This window comes from Talpa occidentalis, unplaced genomic scaffold (assembly GCF_014898055.3).
Source record: "Talpa occidentalis isolate TD23 unplaced genomic scaffold, MPIMG_talOcc4v2.1 talOcc4.8, whole genome shotgun sequence".
Classification (NCBI taxonomy): domain Eukaryota; kingdom Metazoa; phylum Chordata; class Mammalia; order Eulipotyphla; family Talpidae; genus Talpa; species Talpa occidentalis.
In genome coordinates this window covers 54,410,416-54,434,144 of record NW_023605194.1, presented here as the reverse complement: position 1 = coordinate 54,434,144, position 23,729 = coordinate 54,410,416, and the positions used below count along the sequence as shown (strand labels likewise).

General features: G+C 35.3%; 1 long non-coding RNA gene across 1 annotated transcript in view; it reads right to left on the bottom strand.

Annotated features, from left to right (window-relative positions):
- The window catches only part of LOC119234495 (uncharacterized), a 30,179-nt gene extending 6,452 nt beyond the window's left edge, over window positions 1-23,727 (bottom strand). The window contains exons 1-2 of the long non-coding RNA XR_005122638.1: window positions 23,683-23,727; window positions 22,171-22,263 (exon numbers count right to left, since the gene is read on the bottom strand). This is a non-coding gene — a long non-coding RNA (uncharacterized LOC119234495). The remainder of the gene's footprint in view (window positions 1-22,170; window positions 22,264-23,682) is intronic.
- Window positions 23,728-23,729: the final 2 nt, after the last annotated feature.

Sequence of the window (23,729 nt, the reverse complement as noted above, 5' to 3'; positions counted from 1 at the left end):
CAATTGTAGCAAAGATAGCATCATTGGAACAAGTTAAACCTTGAAGTAGTTATGCAATTTAGCTCTTTTGCCCTTTAAGTGTGTATATAAACTCAACATATATCTAACAAAGAAGTTTATTAAATGTTTTAAAATATAAAGCCAAATTTGAGGATTAGATGTCAACCATTTATAAGAACTTACTGTTCTCCAAACAAAACAAAATAGAAAGTTCCTTTTAAAAAGAAGCATTACAATGTGAAGTAAAGTACTATAAAACTCTGTTAAAGTTTTTCATTTTGAATATATCAATATGCAATATAGTGCACTATCCTTTTTTTAAGATTTAGCAGTAAGCCACAAGACCAAGATTTAAAACCTTCTGACAGTTCAAAGCTATATCAAATTACATATCTACTAAGTGTGTAAGATAAAGGGAATTAGATAAAAGATGAAGGGAAGAAGCATTTTGCTTATATTCCCTTTGATGTATTTTATGTTTTAGGTCTTACATCCATGTTTTCAATCCATTGTGAATTAATTTTCATGTATGATGTGATATAGTGATTGAGTTTCATTCTTTTGCATATGGCTGTGTTGTGTAATTTTCCCAAAACCACTTGTAGAAGATGCTTTCCTTTTCCCACTGAATATTCTTGGCTCCTTTGCTATAGATTAACTATCCATAAGTGTGAGTTTCTTTCTGACTCTCAATTCTATCCCATTGGTCTATTTGTCTGCTTTTCCTACAATATTATGTTGTCTTAATTACTCTAGCTTTGTAGTAGAGTTTGAAATCTAGGTCTGTGATTCTACCATACTTCCTCTTATTTTGGTTAGGATTTCTTTGGTTATTTGAGTCTTTTGTGATTCCCTATAAATTTCAGTATTGTTTGTTTCATTTCTTTGAAGAATGGCATTGAAACTTTTAATGGAACTGCACTGAATCTGCATATTTCTTTGGATAAGATGGTCATTTTAACTATGTTAATTCTTCCAGTCCATAAGCAGGATTCTTTGTGAGCCTACATAGACATTTCCCTATTTTTTTTTCAAAGAACCAGCTTTTGGTTTTATTGATTTTGAACTGTCTTTTGTATTTCTATTTGGTTTATTTTCCTCTAGTTTTTATTATTTCCTTCTTTCTACCTGCTTTCGGTTATGTTTTTATCCTTTTTCTAGTTATTGGAGGTATGAAGTTAGATTATTTATTTGAACTCTTTCTTGTTTCTTGATGTGGGCCTATTTTGCTATATACTTCCCTCTCATACATTTATAAGGTGTCATTGACATTCCTTCAGAGCATTTGTCTCAGTTTTAATCCTCCATTCATTTATCATTATTTGCTTGACTTTAAGTCTTCCACTAGTTTGGAGGAATTAGAGGCAAAGGAGCTCATTATTTGGTCCCCAAAGTATTGCTACTTGCACAATAAATAGCTCAGTTACCAGATGTGTAAAGTACAGATATTCACATGCTTTACTCCATTACCACATTGCTCAAAAGTTACTTTCTTAGTTATACAATTTTTTATTATGTGACATGCAATTTATAATCTGTGTGGCATTGTCTTCTTCTGGAGCATTCTGCTGGAGTTATTTTTTCTCATTAACATAGCCCCATGTCACCTGCCCCTGAAAAATATACCTGGGTAATTTCAAACAGCATGCATTTGTTTTTTAATGATGTGCAAAATCTCATGCTAACCATATTGGTTTTGAAGATAGGTAAGTACAAAAATATTTACTACAGACCACCATAAGGAGTCTATTTGGAGATTTATAATACAACTCCTTGTATGATACATGCTGAGAAATATATTGAATAACTGCTATAAAAGTGTATTGGGTAAGTGAGTTTGTTGCTAAGTAGTGAACAAAAGGGTGAATTTGAAGGTGAAGGGTGAATTTGACTGAGTCAAGGAAAATGGGTTAACATATCTCTGTAGAAGGATAATCGCTATAAACTAAAATTTACCAGAATCCACTTCCCTTCCCACCAGAAAAAAAAATTAGAAATATCTACACAGCCTTTTTAAGAGAAGCTTTCAGTTAGAAGATATGATTAGCTCTTTCTCCTACCAAAATTTCCTTTCTCCCCCTGCACCAAAATAATGACAGACTGAACTGTTAAGAACTCTAACCCACACATACATGAAGTATTCTTCTGGAAGTAGAAACTCACTCTAACAATTTCTGTACACAAAGCAAATAGAAAGAAAACTATGCACACAATTCATTAGGATTGATTAATGGAAAGCCATTGTCAACCAATAAAATGGAATTTAAATTTTTGAAAGAAAGTTGCTTTTCTTCAACTTTCAACATTTACCAAAACAAGATAGAGGTTTACCAAAGGTTATGTAAGAACAAACTTATAATGACATTAGAATGTTTTTCTTTCTTCTTTCTTTTCTTTTTTCTTTTTTTTTTTTTTACATTTTAAAAGAACAGGTTTATTAGGAAAAGGAGAGAAGAAAAAAAGAGACACCTGCTTAGACACAGGCATACAGAGAGCTGCTGCTGCTGCTGCTGCTACTGCTTTTCAAAGAAAAGGTTTTGATAAAAGAGACACCAGCAAGAATACATGGTATAGATACACAGTGGAATACTATTCAGCAATCAAAAAAGATAAACTCATGCAATTTGCAGCAACTGTGGCAGGACTGCAGGCTCTAGCAGAAAGGGCTCCTTCCTTTCTTTTGGACACATCTGCCCCCCTGGGAAGTGGAAGAGAGTCAGTGGGAACACCTGATAAAAGAAGTCTAGAAGGATTAATAGCATCCCAGTTCTTCATTTGCACTTATTCAACAAGCATGTGTTGACATCTGTGCAGGAGCTGAGGAATCAAGGTGAATGTGCTCCATGGGTCCCCTCATGGGCCTAGACCACTGCAACTGTATAGTGGGTCAATTGCAAGCCCCGCTGTGAGCCCCTGCCCTCCAAATGTACCTTCTAGACCGAAAGTCTCCCCCTGGGCTTTGGTTTCCCAGAGGGAGCATAACCCAGAACATCTTGGGATGGTTTTGAATTCAATCCCTCAGAGAGCTATATTTTACCATACTCTCAGATATTTGCTATCAGAATTCTGGAGAGAAGGACAGAGCATTTAAGGTCTCTGTCAAACTCTTCTTATCATTTCCCTGGACAAGTAGAAAAGATGATTCTTTCTTGCCCTTGACTTGTTGCCTTGTCTACAAGTGCCCCTGAGTTCCAATCTCTTACCTGATATAGACCTGGAGCCTGCTTTCCTGTGCTAGGGGGGTGGGGATGTGTTAAGCCCAAAACCACTAGCATTTTCCAGCACCAATAATTCCCCAGGACTTCTGCACCATAGACAAACATACCCACTGCTCTGGTGCTGAGCTTCCTCCTAGCTTTTGACACCTGGAGATTTCTTTTGTCTTTTACTAACAAGGTCATTATTTTTCTAGAATTTGTCACTCACTCTTTTGACTAGCTGGATAGTATACCATATTATGGATGCACATTTGTTTAAACCACTTATTGAGTGATGGGTATTCTTTTTTGTGTGTCTTTCATTACAAATATAATTTCTATAAACACCCCTTTCATGTACGTTTTTTTATTAGTGTCTTTATCTATAAACTAATGCTCTGGAAATGACAAAATATCCAGAAATTTTAATTAATTCTTTACTGCATTCCAAAAAGGTTGTAACAATTTATATTTCCCCCTGCAATATATCTGATAGAAAGATTTACCAGTCTTCTAACTATTAGTTAGAAGCTAGGATATTTTTCTCACAGCATTAATACTTTAATTCCCCACCTCCTCAGCAAAGAAAATAATTTTGTCATTCATTAAAAAAGAAAATAAATTGTGTAATAATAATAAAACCAAAGCACAAGTATTGAACAATATATTTTCAAACTTTGTCAGGCAAACCACAAAGGTTGAGATTAAATGCACTATCACTTATATCTAGATTAGAGAAAAAGAAATAATAAATCTTCACTTCCAAATAAAACTAACTCTGTGGAAAGAAAGTTATTATTTCTCAGCTCCTTGGCTAATGATGGGTCATTGAGGTGCTTGGTATGAATCCTTAGGGAGAGAAAACCTGGGGTCACAGCTGCCTGGAGATATCAGTATGGTAATGAGGACTTGCTCATGAAGTCTAATGAAATAACCATTTTCTTGGAATTTGATGTGTGCTCCTTTTAAAATACACAGTGTCATACTTATCTCAGGGATGCTTGAGTTCACAGGTTTCTGGCACTGTTGAGTGAAAAGCCTCCTCCAAAACTAGCCTGGTTTATCTCTGTTAAAGTGAGCCTCTTTTTCTGACATATTACAACTGATCCACATCTTTTAAACTCTATGTGGCCATGACTTTTGCATTTGCAAAGTTTCTATGTGAACTGAGAAACTTTTAGAAGGAAAAGATCAACTCTGATGATAATTCGGTATCATTCATTAAAATGCAATTCTTATGAAATGTGTTTCTTCATATGAAAATAAAAGTACTCTGAATAAAATTTAATTTCCATATCACTCTTTTAAACCTTTAAATTCAGAACTTGTTATTTCAAAAGCAAGAGTTGCACTGATATTTATACTTTGTTACTATTTTATAGATAAAATTGGCTAAAATGTTAAAAATTTAAAGGCTCTAAAGGAATTATCTAAACCCACCAAAAAATAATTTACAAGCACTACAAAAACAATATTTAATATAACATGTCTTCATGAAAAACATTCTAAATGTAGGTAGCTCTCCTCCCAAGCTTGCCTGCCTGTCTATGCTGGTTTCTCTCTCTCTCTCTCTCTCTCTCTCTCTCTCTTGTAATATTTTATTTATATTTTTTACATAATTGTTTATTTTTAAACAATGTTTGCTCCCCCCACCCCAAGTTAGTCCCCAAAGAAATTTTCCTTCACCAATGCACCCATGCACCATCATCACCATCATCAGTCCCCTGTGCTCCTTTCTCCCTCCCTCTGATTCCTCTCCCTCCCCTTCCCCTGCAGGATGTCTCTGGTTTATACTTGTCTGTTTTTGTTTTGTTTTGTTGTGTTTTGTATTATTATTTTTTCCCTGATGTCTTATTTGGTTCCCCTATATTCCTGCTATAAGTGAAATCATCCAATATTTTTATTTTTCCTTCTGACTTATTTCACTGAGCATAATTCCTTCTAGATGCATCCATGTTGCTGCAAATTGCATGAGTTTATCTTTTTGATTGCTGAATAGTATTCCACTGTGTATCTATACCACATCTTCTTGCTGGTGTCTCTTTTATCAAAACATTTCCTTTGAAAAGCAGTAGCAGTAGCAGCAGCAGCTCTCCTATAGCAGTATGCCTATTCCACTTCAACATAGGTAAACCATTAAAGATCCATCAAGGAGAAACCTGAACCTCAGTAAGAAAAATTAGTCCCACATCTCTAACCCCGGTAGATTTCTGTTTTGTTCTGTACAAACCCTTTACCACTTACACACTATGTCTTTTTCAGTTCTATCCATCTATATATTTGTATAGCTTTTAGAACACGGTATTCTAAGGGGCATTTGCCTTAAAAAAATACAAACAGAAAACATTCATCATCTGTGGCTAAAATTAATCAGATCTATGTCACATATTTTAAAGATAAAGGTTTTAGATGTATTCATACATATGTGGATTGAGAGTAAGAGTAGGCAGATAGGAGTTTCTTCCTTTGTCTACTCAGATGACAAAATTTCATAGACCTCAATCTAGGAAACACTTTTTTTGTGAAACTACGTAATTATAATTTTGACCCACATGTCTTAAAACAAAATATTTGTAATTAATTATTTTTGCTTAAATTAATTCCTATTCTTAATATTCCACCTACACCCAGATTCTTTTGCTCTTACTTAGTACCTAGTTCCTATTCTTTCTCTTGTTGATTTCTACTCCTTGCCTTTGTTCATACTCAGATCGTTAATATAGTATACTTATTTTTTCATTAAACTCTTTTTAAAAATAAATTTCATATGAGTGCTTATCTTCCCTAAGAGAGAACATGTTTCATGTTAAAATGAATTCATAATACAGAATTATTGAAATGCACAATAAAACAATCTACCGTGACTGACAAAATAAATATGGATTAGAGCTCTCTAACATCTGAAATAACTGTCAATGAATTCTTATAATAAATATCTTTAAAATTATAAAGAATGATGTTTTACATTGTAGATACAATAAAGGAAATAAATTAGATGATGCTAATTTAAAGCTAACTGCTTCTTGCTGTTTATGCAATCACTCATAAACCATAATGTATAATTCTAAGTGAGCTTGGATTTATCTACTATTTTTTGGTGCTGACACAGAGCAACTGGTTTTCTCATAATAAATGTGAACATCATGACTCTTTCTAATGTAGCATTGGAAATTCTAGCCACTACAATGAAGCAAGAAAAGGAAATAAAAGACATATAGATTGAAAAGCAAAAACTAAAACTGTCCCTGTTGTGATTTTCCCAAGAAATCTACAGAAAATCCCAAAATGCTTTGTCATCTACTAAGAGCTCAGCATGTTAACAGGATAGAAGTAAAAAAAAAAAAAAAAAAAGTTGATTTTTTTTAATCGTAACTGAGTTGTGTTCAGTAAAAAGATCTAATCCTCTCCAAAATAAATACTACCTAAATTTGTTTAAATGATAGCATTTTCAAAATATTTTTAATTTAATATTTAATATTTAAAATATTTTTAAATGGGGCCTCCCCGGTGGCGCAGCGGTTGAGCGCTGGGTTGCGAAGCTGCGCGCGGCCTCTGCGGCGCCGGTTCGATCCCCGGCTGCTCCCGGCCACCGGAGGAGGGTCCCACATGGCGCGCAGACCTCTCCTGCCGCCCGCTGCTCCCCTCAGCAGTGTACTTCGGTCCTTCTGCCTGCTCTGCTCCCCGCTCTGGCTCTGGTGAATTCTCTCGCCCTCCCGCGCTTCTGACTGTACCCAGTGCATGTATAAACAAAACAAACAAAGAAACCAGCAAACAAATAAATAAAGCATGCCTCTATAAAAAAAATAAAATAAAATAAAATAAAATATTTTTAAATGGAGACCGGATTAGAGGTTGGCAGGAAGTGGGGATGGCAGAGAATGGAAGTTGTGGGAGGGAGGTGGCAATGGGTATAGAAGGGCAACATGAGGGATCATGCAGTGATAGAACTGCTCTGTGTGTTAACTGCAGAGGTGGATACACAAACATACATCTGCAATAAAATTGCATGTGATAAAGCTAAGAGTGTGTGTGCAAATACATATACATCATTCACTTAGAAAGAACTACAAGTAAAAAGGGAAAAATGGAATAAGACCAATACATTTTATCAAAGTCAGTATCCCAACTATGACATTGTCCCAATTGTGACATTATTTTGCAAGATGTTATCAATGGGAAACTGGATAAAAGGTACATGGGCTCTCTCTATCTTTTCTTACAACTGCATATGAATCCACAATTATCAAATAAAAGGGTAGTTTAAAAAAACAAAATAATATATACCCCCAGAATTCTACAAAATGTATGAAATGAACTAAAACCTATTAAAATTATATTTTACCAAAGGTTCGCTCTTTGTTATGATACCTCTACTCTAGAGTACAATAGTCTCAACCAGAGAACTTCTTAGGAAGGACTTATAATTTACGTAACAGAATAAATCAGTTTTAGTACCACAACATATCACAGTAATAAAGAATATGATTTTTAGCATAGCAACTAGGTTTAAATTTGTCCTTTGCTGTATCTAGGCTGTATTAGTTTAGGAGGTCTTTACTTAATCTGTATTCTTTAATTATCCTATGAGAAAATGGGGATAATCATAGAATCTAATTCACTGAGTATGATGAAGAGCAAATGAAAGAATACACATAAAGAACTTGGTACAGAGCTGTCATATAATAACACTTATTAAACTTAAATAGAGCACATATGTGTTTATGTATTTGTACTGGTGGCAGTATAGGCTACATAAGGATTCTTAACTATGGTTTAACGGACCTCTCTGTGTCTCTTTCTTTCTCTTTCTCTGTCTTACAAACACATGCGCGCGCGCACATATGTGCAATATTCAATATTCATCAGAGAAAGGTTAGGTTATTGTGACAACAAAATTCACATATTTTTTTTTTCAGAACCCCAGGGCTCTGTTTTATTTCATAGGATGACTGATTTACATATTATAAGTCATGAAATGGCACATGGGCACCAAATGAATGTGTCACATTTCTGATGTACTCCAGTGATGTATCAGAGACGCTCATAAATTGCAAGTGGAAAGCTGCCAGCTGGCCTCACTCCTTGTACATTTTGTGTACCAACAATTAACAACACTTGTATTTAATGACTATAAAACACTACCGGCTTGGGCCTCCCCTAGTGGCGAGGCCGTTGAGCGCTGGGCTGAGAAGCTGCCCGCAGCCTCTGCAGCACTGGTTTGATCCCCTTCCACCAGGCAAGGGTCCCACATGGCACGCAGACCTCTCCTGCGGCGCCCACTGCTCCCCTTAGCGGTGTATTTCGTCAGTCTGTCTGTTCTGTTCCTGGCTCTGGCTCTAGTGAATTCTCTCACCCTCCCGCACTTCTAACTGTACCCAGTGCTTGTATAAATAAATAAATAAATAAATAAATAAATAAATAAATAAATAAATAAATAAATAAATAAATAAATGAATGAATAAATAAATGAATGAATGAATGAATAAATAAATAAATAAATAAATCTTTAAAAAAAAAAAAAACACTACCAGCTTTGAAAGCTCTTTGGGTTCTCAAATGTGTAAGATGGTCCAATACCTCATCTACTAGGAAGCAGAACAATATCTTAAAATATACACATGATTTTGATTCCTGACTTTGTCACTTCAGTGATAACTTTACTTGTGCTACTCACATCATGTCTTATTCCATTTTTACCTTTACCAAAAACCTTTAAGGAAAATATTTTTGTTACCCATTTAATTGGTGAAAAAATGTTTCAAGAAATTGTGATCTTACCCAAAACCGTAAGAGCTTAATATTCAGATTCCAGAGTCAAGCCAGGCAGTATGTTTGTAACCTCTAGTGTATCCCGAATCTTCTGCCCTCTCTTGACTTTAACAGCCTGTGTCACCTCTCTACGCTTCAATTTGCTCATCTCTAAAATTTGAAAGTAATACCCTCCCTAAAAGATGTTTCTGAGAATTAAAAGACAAAATGCTTATGAATCACCTTAGAAAGAAATGTTGACTCTTGCCATAACTGCCATAATTGCTAATTATTATTCACCCATAGAGATCTATGAATCAATGAGTTTATTCAAAATGTACAAAAATAACAGTATAAATAATACATATTCCAGGCCTCCCTGGTGGCACAAGGGGTTAAGCACAGCTCTATGAAGCTCTCCGCAGCCACTGCAGCACAAGATCTATCCCTGGCAGCCAGGGAGCTACCCACATGGCACAGCAGACCTCTCCTGCTCACCTGCTGCTCCCCTCAGCAGTGTATTTCAGTCAGTCTGCCTGTTCTGTTCCCCACTCTGTCTCTGGTGAATCTTCTCACCCTCTGCACCTCTGGCCAGTACCCCATTCTTGTATGCATAAATAAATAAATCTTAAAAAAAATAAATATGTAATACTTATTCCTCCTGAGGTTGTTGTCACCAGGAAAGAAAGTCAGAGTTTTCTCCCTGTGCTTCACAATACTGACTATTTTCTTTCTTGGCCCATCCCTACTCCCAACATCAGAACTAATGCAAGGTACTTTTGAAAGTGAGTTTCTGTTCACTCCTCCATCAGTCTCCACAAAACAGTATATGATCTTACTGTTGTCTCAGTTAATGCCCTGAACATAAAGAAAATTCCAAGGAGATTTCATTGGTGTTCCTTTGTTATGCACAGAAGCACTCACCCTTCTGTCACAACTCTACCATTTGCAATAAAATTTCTCATGAATCTTTGTACATTGTTCTAACAAATATGCCCCCATCTTCGCACACAAGGAATAATCTAGCAGTTCAGGTTCCAAACAGGAGGATTAAAAATCATAGGGCCTACAGAATATAAAAGTGTGCAATGCCCTGCCAAAAAGAGTCAGTGAACACTGACCCGACAATGATTTCCCCCAATAATTAACACAGAGAAATATAAATTGCTATCCATGTAGAGAAAATGACCGTGAGCAGATGTCTTTCCCTGTTCCTTCAGAACGGGTCATCTGGTTTCTCACAGCTCTGCTGCTAATCAAAGTCCAATGCTGCCCAGTCTCTTCCTCCCATTTTATATCAAAATTCTCTATACCTTGCCAATTCTTTCAATGTCACAGCGCTGGCTATAACTGGAGAACAGATTTCAGCCAGTCACCAGGGATTTTTTACTATAACGCTCTGCCAAAATCAACAACTCTTAGGTTCTGTATAGGAAACCAATTTAAAAATTTACAACTAATTCAAATTTTTTAAAAGTACAATATATTGGGCCTCCCTGGTGGCGCAGCGAGTTGAGTGCCACGCTGTGAAGCTGTCCGCAGCCTCTGCAGCGCAGGTTCGATTCCTGGCCAGCCAGGGCACACCCACATGGTGCAGTAGACCTCTCCTGCCTCTCCCGCTGCTCCCCTCAACAGTGTCTTTGGTCTGTCTGCCTGTTCTGCTCCCCGCTCTGTCTCTGGTGAATTCTCTCACCCTCCCGCACCTCTGACTGTACCCCAGTTCTTGTATAAATAATAAATCTTTTTTTAAAAAAGTACAATATATTATATAAGTTAAAGGCATATCTCATTATTTGTTTTTTTTTACATCATTTTTCATTTTTGTACAATGTATGCATTTTCATCTTGGTTATAGTCCCAGTAAAATTCCCTCCACAGATTCACCTGTGAACTATCACCATGGTCCCCTGTGCTCTTCCCACCCTTGTTTTGATCCTACTCCCTTCTCCCCCCAGCCCCCATAGTATGTCTCTGGTTTATAATTGGCTGTTGATTTTGATTTTTACTTTATTAGTTTTTTTTTTCCCTGACCCCTTATTTGGATCCTCTACATTCCTGCTCTAAGTGAGACCATCCAGTATTTTTCTTTTTCTTTCTGCTTTATTTCACTGAGCATGATCAAAGGTGTATCTCATTATAAATCAACCTTTTATATACTACATTAGGTTCAACACTTAAAGTCTAATTCTATCTTTCACTATTATTATTAGTGAGTCCAACTGACCCACCCAGTACCATCTCATTCACTAACTTTATTTTATATGCATTTAAATAGATTATATACATTTATATACCGGGCAGAAAAGATCATTCATAAATTTTGAAGTAATTAATGAATATGTAAAACTAAGTCCATTCACTAGCTACTGGCCACTAAAAGTAAACATTAAAGAAATTTGTTTGTAAATGCTTTAGTTGTGACTCTAATAAAGTTATCATTTCTAGATTCGTTAAGATTTAATCAAAGTCTCAATTAAGATTAATTGAACAAAACAAGAGTTGGTGGTTTAGAAACTAAACGATAAATGTGCCAATTTTCTGATGACTAATTCACTTCAGACATGAAGTAGCTGTTAGAGGAGGTGGCCCCCAGAGAGCAGAATGGGGAGAACTTGTGCCAGCTGACTCCCACGATCAGTACAAACCTATACCTAAATACAGGCTAATCTGCTCAGAAGCAAACCTGAACCCAGATAAACAGAGTTTCTGCAACAAAGGGTAAAAAGGCAGTACCCAGATGCATAGGCAAAGCAGAATACTTTCCCCAAAAAAAGTATTCAACTAAAAAAAGAGACAGAAATAAAATCACTTTTTAAAAAAAAATCACATCAAGAACAGTAAGACACAAACAGGAAGACATCCCAAAGGTACAGAATTTTTTCCCTTGGGTCCAGAGAGAGGGTTGTGCCTAATACCAAACACCCCAACCCTATGATCCAGTATAACAGAGACAAGCTCTGGAGCCCCTGCATTGAGGGTCAGAGGGAAATGAGCATGGGTATGGATCTCAGCACGCCCACCATGAAGTGCCCACTCACCATCCACCACCAACCAGTCATCCCCTCTGCCCATTTGCTCCCTCCTCCTTCTTCTCTGTTAGCCACCATTCTGCCATCAGTCTAAGGGTTTGATTTTTTGTTTTGTTCCGCTTGCTTTGTTCCCTTTATATTCCACAAATGAGTGAAATCATACGGTATATGTCTTTTTCCTTCTGATTATTTTACTTAGCATAATCTCTTTAAGGTTTACCCATGTTGTCACAAATGGCAAGATTTTATCTTTTGGGTGGGCCTCCCTGAGGCTAAGCACAGACTGTGAAGCTACCCACAGCCTCTGCAGCATAAGTTCGATCTCCAGCCAGGGAGCTACCCACATGGTGCAGCACACCTTTCCTGGCTCTCCTGCTACTCCCCTCAGCAGTGTGTTTCAGTCAGTTTGCCTGTTCTGTTCCCCATTCTGTCTCTGATGAATCCTCTCACCCCCTGTACCTCTGGCCTGTACCCAAGTTCTTCTGTGCATAAATAAATAAATCTTTAACAGAAAAAAGATTTCCTCTTTTTTGGCAGCTGAGTATTATTCTGGTGTGGGGGGGTGGTGTATATATAGATATATAGATAGATGATGGATGACTAACGAAACTGTCAGGTATATATAATCTAGTAGTTTAATATATAGCCTATTTTAACACCTTTGGGCAAAGGGGAATAATTATCAGTTTTCTAAATTGATTTTTATTTCTCCATCCTTCTTTGGGCATCTATATATTCCAAATACTATCCTGAGTTGTATAGATTCTGTATTAAACATGTAAAAGTTTCTGTATTTAAGGAGTTCATATTCTTTTGAGTAGGACAATATGTCCTATTGCGGAGGACAAAGAAAGTCAATTGTTACATGTAAAATCTACCTGTTTTCACTCTTAATGGTTATTTCTTCTTTTTTTCAATTTTTTACATTGAAATGACATTACAAATCAGAAATCATAATGGCAAACCAATGAAAATAGATTTTGACTGAAATTTCTCTTGATTTAGAACTGATCTCAAGTTTAAGAGGATATTATATTTCATTTCACTGGAAATAGTAATTTTTGTTTCATATTGAACTTTAACATTAACATCTCTTGCCAGACTTGACTGATATTTAATTCAGTTGTATTATATTAACAATCTAGTTCTGACAGTATTGTATTTAATCATGTGCAATTTGTTTAAATAGATAAGCATTAAGTGGAAAAAAAGATTACTTAGCTATAAAACATATTCATATAACAGATTGTGTATTACTTCAGTGCAATTTGACATTTGTTCTGATGGACTGTGAGTCAAGAGTAAATTGATCCTTGAAAAGCTGGGTTTATCTTAGCAGTCTTATTTGGAGACTATTACCATCCAATTCAGTATTTATTTATAGTTAGTAAAATAAGTAGAGACTAAGCCCCATGTTCTAAAAACCCAAATCATATCCATTTCAACCCATTCCTGATAGCTTCAACGGAGCAAAATTTGCTAAAATGGCTAAATATCTTCTCACAAATAATCCTCCCACAAAGGAAAAACAAGAAAGTAAAACATCCCAGGAGTCTTGCAATAAGGTAATATTCCTAGTTTATTTACCTGTGTCTTCCCTTTCACTACAGTATGTTATGTACAGTGTTGTTGACTCAGATCTCTTATATTTTTATGCCATCCACTTTCTCTCTCAAGGTGTAAAAACAAGAAGCACCCATTATCAATTAACCATCAAAGTGGTAATGTTTGATTCAAATCTTTCTCCAACCATATGTTTTATGAAAAATACTTGGAAGGGAGGAGAGAGCACCATCCTAAAACAGCACGATTTAAAACTGGAAATATTTTTAAAGTCTATATCCATTTATACGTTGGCCTTTGTGCTGTTGCTTGTGGCTAAAAGTAACAAATTCAGAAAACTAAGAGTAGCAAAGGGAAGATAAAAACATAGACTCTCCAGGGAGCAAAAGTGGAAGAAAAGTGCTAGTACCCAGAACATTTATCATCATGGGATGCAGTGAACATTTAGTATCTCAAATTGTCAGCAATTTTTCATAAGAAGCAACAGCTGAGAAATGTCAAAATTCATTTGACTTGAACGTTTAAGACTTATCCCAAGACTGGCTTTGTAGTAGAGTACTCAGAATCATTTCTTAAAAATCACCTGTGTATGAGTTTGGCTTCAAAAATAAATACAAAGATTTATTGTTATTCTTTTAATCAAATGTAATTGACTTGTCATTTATTTAAAAACTATACTATTTGGGGAGCACAGTTTGATACCTCAACAAGTGCACACGGCTCACTCACCCACCACCAAGGTCCAGTGCCACAAGGCTATAACATCTAACCCCTCTCCCCCTTCCTCTCGCCCACACACTCCCCTCTGTTAACCACACTTTTCAGAGTCTAGGAGTTATTTTGGTTGTGTTTTGTCTCTTTCTTTGTTCATTCATATACCACAAATGCGTGAAAATCTCTGGTAACTGCCTATCAAATTCTGACTTATTTCACTTAACATAATCACCTCAAGTTCCATCCATTTTATTGTAAAGGCAAAAGAAATGTGATTTGTCCTTAAATGTGATTTGTCAATGACTTTGTGTTCTAAGTGCAAATCTCACTTTAAACTGGAAGGAAATAAAAAGCTCGACTTAATTATTCAGCACTTTTAATAAATAACTTAAACTCCCCATTTCCTAAAGATTCTCAAAATAAATGAGCAGTAGATTGCCAATGCATGGGCCTATCCATTTGAAAGCAATCAGCTTGGTGTTTTGGAGAATTCTGAAAGTTTTCCTTAATTGCACCAGTAGGTAGTGACTTACATACTGGGAGACCTACAAATGAATCACGATTGCAAGAAAAAAACCCAAGGAAGTGTACTCTTCCAGTCTCAAATTAAAACACTTGATTTTGAGTCCCCCTAACAACTCTATGTTTAACCATATAATCAATTACTAGACTGAATATTTTTCCTGGTGAAAATCAGAAATGGTATTTTTCTAAGGCTTACTTCTTAGTAAAACATTCGTAACACAACTATTCCTTTAGGTTAGTGATTTGTAATTGTTTACTTTTTCTATTCTATCAGAGGGATGGTGACTAACACAAAATCCATTATCCCCTTTTTATTTTATTTATGTAAACTACATGTAATCTGTACAGATTCGAGGCATGTGACTTCACACAATTGAGTTTTCAGTGAAAAATGAGCCACCTGAGCAAATTTCTTCCTTTCTATAATTATGAAATACAATCTCCATCAGAGACCATGAAAATGTATTTTCTCCTACTGATATTCTAGGGAAATGATTTATCCTACAGAGAGGTCTGGGAACTTTCTGTGCTATAAAAAAGGTAAATCTTAAAAAATAAATTAATTCCACATAGCTGTGTCACAGAGCATGAGACCAGACTCTTCTTGATTTACAAGTGCAATAGATACCAAGCAGTATATTATAAAAGATTATATATTTGTGTCCAAATATACTTAGGGCATATCCTTTACATCTTGATGGCTTTCTTTTTTATATATTTATTTCAGTGGTAGTCAGCAAAATGTGACATATACTTCAACTGACAGAGAAGCAAACCCTATTCTTTATCAAAGACAAGAACCCTATTCTTTATCAAAGATCTGAAGTCAAGGTTGCTTTCCCAAACTTTATGAAAACAAAGGATATAGTTTTTTGAGATCTTTGGTAGATTCCAAGGTTTTATTAAAAAATAATATATTGACTATTGTCATCAAAAAGAACTTGTTCCAATAAGTTGTTCTATTGATTTAGATAATGAGATTATATGCCAGATTACATAGGACTGTCCTTGTTGCAAATAACAGACATTCATCTTGAATAAGCATGAAGTCTATTAATCGCAGGATGCTGGTTTTCTCAGAGAACCCAAACTGAGGAGTGGAATAAAGCCTCTGCAACAAGCTAGAAGCCAGGACTCAGCACCATCACATCTACCCTTGTTCTTCTATGTACTCTTGCCCATAAATGTGCCTGACCACCTCTCTTGCCAAAATTACTAACTTTTTCTCCAAATCCTTCCTGGGCACCCAATCCTGGACTTTAATGAGATCAATAAATTCTTCTTCCAGAATTTGGGAGATAGAATTGAACATCTAACATGGAAATTGTGGGATATTTAAACAACTATTATCATTAATGTTCATAAGACACTCTTACCTTCTACCCTATGTGAGGTGTCTAACTCTAACTAATCTCTTTTTGGGAAACTCTCTGCCCCTATTTAAAAATTAGATGTAGAGGATAACATTATGTGAAATAAATCCCAAGGAGAAAAATACATATCAGATTGGTTTCATGTATATATGGCATAAAGAGAAATGAAACAAAGGGTTAGACAAAACCCAACAAATAACTCTTGATATCCGACTGAAAACCTGAGGCAATGCGAAGGGAAGGGTGGCCAGGTGAGAGCAGGGAAGGGAGGGCACCCAGTGGAACATAATGGAAGATTATTGAGACAGTGGTGGTGTACATGATGCCAAAACATACAATTGTGGTGGTTTGAAATTTTAACCCCTAAAACAAATACAGTGATGTAAAACAACTTTATTTCAATAACTATAATTGAAAAAAAATAAGATTCAGTGTAATGAATGAAGCAGTGGATGTCTCAACTACAGATATAGAATTTGAAAGGACCCCCCCCAAAAAATGAAGTGTTTCTATAATCCTAATTTTTACAGGTATTCCCTCTTCCTAATGTTACAAAGAAATATAAAAACCACGGAAGTTACATGACAAAAGATACTCAAGGACATTTTAAGAAATGTGTTTGGAAGACATATTCCCAAACTGTAGGTTAGACTTAGGACAACATGTATAGAAGAACAAACAGGTGGTTGGAGAAATAAATAAAAGCTTAATATGAAATGAAAATTTCTGATAAACTTCAATATGAAATTTTAATTCACTTTAGAAATGAATGCTATTTAAATATGTAAATATTGAAGTAAAAAATATATACTTAAATTCTTAATTAGAAGTCAACTTTGACTTACCGTCACTTTGAATGGCTAGTTCTTAACTGGTTTTCAAAAAAACCCATTAAATAAATATATGATAGAATCAAGTCCTTTGAAATAATAAAAGAATGAGAGATGAATAAAAGTTTAAATTTACTTCTAGAGATTTTTGCTTAGAAGTTTTAAAGTTTATTAATTAAAAGAATCATTTAGATAATTCATATTAACATTTTAATAACTACCATTTAAGCAACTCATGTTTATGGGTACCAAATTTTCAAGCTATTCATAATCTAATTTTTATTTAATTAAATTTAGAAAATTAAAAATTAGAAAATAAATGTTCCTAAAGGCCATCAACTACAAAGTTAGAGCATAGTATTACCATTTTGGGAAGATTTTTCCTGAAAGCCATTAAGATTAATTAAGGACAGGATTTTTAAAGCATTAAACAATTTAAAGTCAATAATATTTTTATTAATAAAGTTAATATTTTAAAGTTAATATTCTGCTAAATGTCACATTATGCTAACAAAACTGGAATTTTATTTAAAAAGCAAAAATAAATAAATATCTACAAAAGTATTTAAGAATATTCTGTAAAATATTACATTTATGAAATCTTAGTTTTGCATACATAAAAAAGGCAGGAAGGATTTTTTGTAATTTAGCTAATTATGTAAACCAAATGAAACTGAAATCATAGCCTCTAGATAAAATGACTTATATCTAGTTTCTTCAACTGATAAAATACACCAGTGTCACTTTGGTGCTCTGAGGCTCAAATGATGGAATGCTTTGAAATCAATGATTATTTTCTGCCATGTGAGTCAGTGTGTTATACTCTATATCTTAGATAATTCAGTATATGCCATGTGGTCATAAAGTCCCATTTTGATTCTGGTTTGAGAACTAAACAATATTCCCCAGCCCACCTATTATGTGTTCACATTGAAAAAGTGACAATTTTATGTTTGAACTTTGCTCATTGATGGATTTTCAGAAACTGCAATGCATACTTCTGAAGTTTTCCAAATTTTTAATTAAGTGAAAACTGAACTATGAGAGCATGCAAATATGATACCTGCAAGCATGAATTTCCTAAATGGCAACAATTGCTATTTTATGGATTATTTCAGTGATACTTTTAATGAATAAACTTGGAAATTTCTAAGCTATAACTTATAGAAGTAAATATGATCTTTACTTAATCTCTTCAATGGAATGTGAATAGAAGTGTCATAAACTATTTCCAGGCCAGACATCTAAAACCACCTGCATGACCTTCCAGGCTCAGCCATATGCAAAGGACCTAGTGTAAGAGTCCAAGGCACTAACGGATATTGAAGCCACTAAATGAAAAGCAAATAACTATGTGGCGGAAAACTCACTGTAGACCTACATTGGACAACCCAGTGAGTAAGAAATAAAATAGTATAATGCTAAGTCACTGAGATTTGAAAATTGTAACAGAAGTTAGCCTATAATGATTTAAGAGTCTAACTTATTTCTAGTAATGACTCATTTCTAGTAATTTCTAATAACTTATTTTGTAACACTAGAGAATTAGGAAATAGAGATTTTAAGAAAAGCCCACTACCCATTACCAATAATGGAAACTAAATACACATATCGGCCCAAGTGCATCACTGTTTTAATAATAATGTTATTTAATGACCTATAATAATAATTTATTATGCACATAGTATGTGCCAGACAGAGTCAAGAACTTGATATGTATGATCTCAATAAATATTCATAGCAACTGCATTAGATAAGCAATATCATCACTCTATCAACACACATATTTAGTGGGTAATCTTTGGGAAATAACTTCATCAACTGGGCTCCAGATTTCCAAAATTCCTTTGAGTACTTACATTTTGTAATTTTAACCCAGGACTGGGATATTTAAAACTGCTTGGTTTTTAACCTCTTTCTAAACCAATTTTTCTCATGTTCATATTATTCTTCATTATAGAATATTCCTCAAGATTCTAAATTTGGGAAGCTCAGACAAAAATAAAAAATAAATTTGGGAAACTCAGACAAAAATGAAATTTGGTAGGAGAATTTTACCAAGTAAAATATCATTGTAGGGGTTCTTTTGTCCCTAGAAGAAAAAAGCAAAATGATTGCTATGTTTTGGATTTAAAACCTGAGTATCTTGGGCTTACAATGAACAATGAATCAAAGATAATGTGGCACAAAAAAAACGTGAAGGCTAGCTCAAAAAAATGATTTCATTTTAAGCTTGTGAATCACTTTGAATGAATCTTAAAGATACTAAAATAAGTTCATTTTCCAAGTATCAGTCTTAAGGAGGGAGGACCAATCAGCATTAGACTGGACTCTGTCCGACAGCATAGAAGTGTGATTTTTATGTCTTGGAATATCTTCAAGGACCCTCTTGTTATTCAGAAGATTATTTGACCAATGTTAACATCTCTTACAAAAATCAGTCAAACAATGATAAAACAGGGCAGCAAGGGACACTAAAACTGGCCAAGAACACTGCCCAAATAGTTTATCGGTCTCTGTCTGAGTTCTTTACTCACAATTGCAAGATTACTCAGGCTCAGAAAACAACAAAGGGATTTAACAAACTAGGAAAAAACAGACTTACTAAGGCCCAAAAAATGCCCTTTACCTCACCCAAAGCCGTGTCCGGTATATTTCAGTCCTGCACAAAAGCAGCTAAAATGGTATCTTCCCATCAATGATGACACAGAGCTCCTCTCCTGAACAATAGGCCACACGTCCAAGATGGCATCTTCCTGCCACTATGGACATGCAGCAGCCAGACTACAGGCCAGGTTCCGACTCACAAAGACAGCAGATACAACAGGAGATGCTCCATGAGCTGCAGAAATGCCCCAGCACAGCACCAGACAAGCAACACGCAAAACAGCAGCTACAGTGGTCAAATGACCCAATAAGCCATCACACTCACACATCTCAGTAATATGCCTGGCCTGGGTCTTTGCCTTCTCCGCCAGGCTGCAACAGCAGCAAAACCAGAAAACGGTTTCAGTCACTCGACTACTTGCAAAGCCTCTGAACTTTTTCTCTCAAACAGCAGCTACAGTTGTCGAAAGACAACCATACTCCCCGGGCTTCATCTTCTCTGCCAGACTGCAAGAGCCTTCTCGAAGATGGGCACGGTGAGGGCCCAAACCCCCTGACCCCAAAATGCTCGAGATCTAAACACTGAATCCTGAAACACTGAATCACGAAGCCTCCCTTTTTGCCCCCTTCTGCGGTCACTTATCTGTCACCCTACCCTACTTTTTAGCATTTTCCCTGGGGCTATCTATCCTCACCAGCAACACCCTTCCAGGGTGCATCACCTGTAACAGTCTTTCGGCTTCAGCCACCGCCAGGAAATAAGAATAGGGTGATAGATGCACTGTTTTCCCATTTTCTACCTTAACACTCAGCAAATATATTTTCCTTGGGGGGTGGTACCTGGTGTTAATAGTTTTTAAACTGAACATAATGTGAATAGACAAGAGAATCTTGAGATGGGCTGTTTGTAATAAATTTGAGATCACCCAAACGCAATTCTGTTATGCCTGAATAGCACATGTCTTTTGTTCACTTGTATCAGTATAGCTTTTGTGAGGTATTTCACTTAATGTTGCCTATTATCTACCTTAGGGTTCCCCATTTTGTTTTGTTTTTAAACTTTCAAGCTTGGCAAAGCATGTGTAACCATTCTAAACTGGAATTGTGTGCTTTCTTATACCATTCCTTTTATATTTTATTTTTAATATTATCTATTCAAATAGTCTTACTATAGCTTTGACTTAACACAGCATTTAAAGCTTCCTACTTACAACTGCAATGCTTTTAGTCCAGAGCTCATCAAATTTATTTTAAAGTATGCTTTCCCATTTACAATGGGCATTTATAAAAAATAAATAAACTTTTCTCTGATCTCTGTCCTTCAGCACTAACTCTGCTTCTGATTGCACATGGGAAGTGCCAAGACAAAACAACCATGAAATAAAGAAAAGCATAAAAAGAGGATGCCAATCTACCTGGAAACTAGCTTCTGTGGGTATGAAAGCAATATATAAAAGGATTCTCAAAGGAGAGGGTTGCCTTATATAATTATTCTATGAAAACATTACAAATTTCATGAACGGCAGCATCTTGTCTCAGTCTGGAACTGTCACACATCCCTTGCAATGCACTTGAGGTCTCGTCAATAATCTTATTACCAGAAATATGAGATATGGAAACCAGCCAAAAGCCATGCCAAATCTGCCTTGGATCAAGTTGAGTGGCAGTAACTCCTTATGATATAGAAAAGATAGGTACAGGCATTAACTCCCTTAATTGGATTAAATCCAAAGAGGGGAAAAAGTATTTCTTTTCTACCTTGCTGGTCTGAGATACTGGAGTTATCACTGTCATCAGTACTCAAGCTCTTTCTCCTGTCTCATATAGTCAGAAACAGTTCACTGCTTTTGTATATTGGTGCCACCATCTCACTTAGAAATATTTTCAGAAAACACTTAGCGGTGTCAGAGGCTTGCCAAAAGCTAAATGCTTACTACTCAGCTTTTCACTAAACTCAGCTACAAGGCACAAATGAGGAATGGTTCATTTGTCCTCATAATGACTTTAAGGATCAATTCTTCTGCTACAAACTTTCTTACTAGCTAAGACTTAAAAACCTTTTGGTTTTTATACTTACACATTATTTTTTAATGTCTGTATCACATCTGGTAAGGTAAGATGTTCACTCAGAATTTCTTCTCACACATGCCAAACACGTAAAAAAATATGCTCCATACCTCTCATGAACCTATTAAGCTACTAAATATTAAATACTGATGAATAAAATTAAAATGTCTAAATAAATGAAGATATTTACCATATTGATGGATCGCTTGACTCAATATCTTCAAAATCTTATCATAATTCAAATTTCATTTCTCCCAAGCATACCATCAGGAAAATGGAAAAGAAAATGATAAACTGGCAGGGACTATATTAGGCATATATGTTTAAAAAGGGTAATAGGTATTATCTATAAAGAATTCCAAAAAAGAGCAAACAACTTTATAAAAATAGGGCAAAAGACCTGAAAATGCGCCTTAATCAATATCGAAAACTGCAAGTGAGTGCTTGAGAAGATGCTTAATATCATTAGCCTCCAGGGAAGTCGAAGTGAAAAGCACTACACACTATGGCCTCCCACCTTGTAGAATAGCTGGAATTAAAAAGACCGATGATACTGATGAGTGTCGATAGAGACTTGAAACAACTGGAGCTTCAAACATTGCCAGTAGCACTGAAAAAAATAAAATAGGTCAACAGTTTGCTAATTATAAATTTAAAGATATACTCTCTATAACCAAGTTCATTCTCTTTATTTACTCAAAAGAAACTAAAACAATATGTCCATGCAAACACTTCTACACAGGTGTTCCTAGCAGCCTGGTTTACCATGCGCAATGACAGCAAAGACAGCACAGGGGCATGAAATTGATGAGGGATTTTCTGATGTGGTATAAAATGGAAGCCACTCACTTCATAAGGACATAGGACAATTTCTGGATATATGGAAATACCCTATATGTGATTGGCTGGGTAGTAACATAGAAACTTACTGGATAGTACTATATGTGAACTATACCACAATTTTTTTTTTAAGAATGATGAAATGTGGAATAAGAAACACTGTCCTTGATCAGTTCTTGATCAGTTGCTCTCTATGCTATGGAACAATTTACTGGCAGATTAAGCCTGGAAACACCACCATTTATCATCTTTTAATAAAAATAACATTTTTTAATAAAATCATCACATGTAGCTGAAATATTTAAATTAAGAAACTGCAGGTAAAGCTACAATTAATTAAAAAGTAATTATCAAAGGCCATTTTAGAGTTCCACTGTACTAACACCAATTTAATTAACAGACTCTCTGATGAGCAAAATCTGCTTAGCTATTTCTTTATAGCTAGAGAGTAAGTTTAATCTTCAACTTAAGGAAAAAAATTGGTTCCACATCATGAGTCTATCTTGTAAATCAGGAATTATTAAGTACATTTTATATGAAATGTACTACAAACCATAGAGAGCAAAACAGACATGTTTTATATGTACCATACATTATTGGCATGTGCTATATGTAATTTTTTTTAATTTGCAAAGATTTAAAATTTAGGATTACTCTGAATTAAATCTGCATTTACTTTATTTGTATAATTACTTTATTTGTATTGTCCATATTACCACAATCTCCCCCTCTACTCCCTACTGCAGATCATACTGAAAAATTAACTGCGCTATTATTCTCATTTTAGTACAAAAGTTAGGAGGAGGGGCCTCCCTGGTGGTGCAAGGGGTTAAGTCTCAGCACTATGAAGCTATGGGCAGCCACTGTAGCTGCATGAGTTCCATCCTCAGTCAGGAAGCTAACCCTCATGGCACAGCAGACCTCTCCTGTCTCGCCTACCGCTCCCCTCAGCAGTGTATTTCAGTCTGTCTATTCTGCTCCCCACTCTGTCCCTGGTGAATTCCTCTCATGCCCCTGAATCTCTGGCTTACATCCCAGTTATTGTATGCATAAATAAATAAAATCAATCTTTTAAAAAAAAAAAAGGCTTGCAGGAAAGTGAGATAATTATTTATACTCTTATCTATAAAAACAAAACTGAACATTTTTCAGAAATGGGAATGTATACATTTCTTTACAGTATTCCTACCTGTATAAAACACAAACCAATTATGTGTATGTCAGAGGAACTAATCC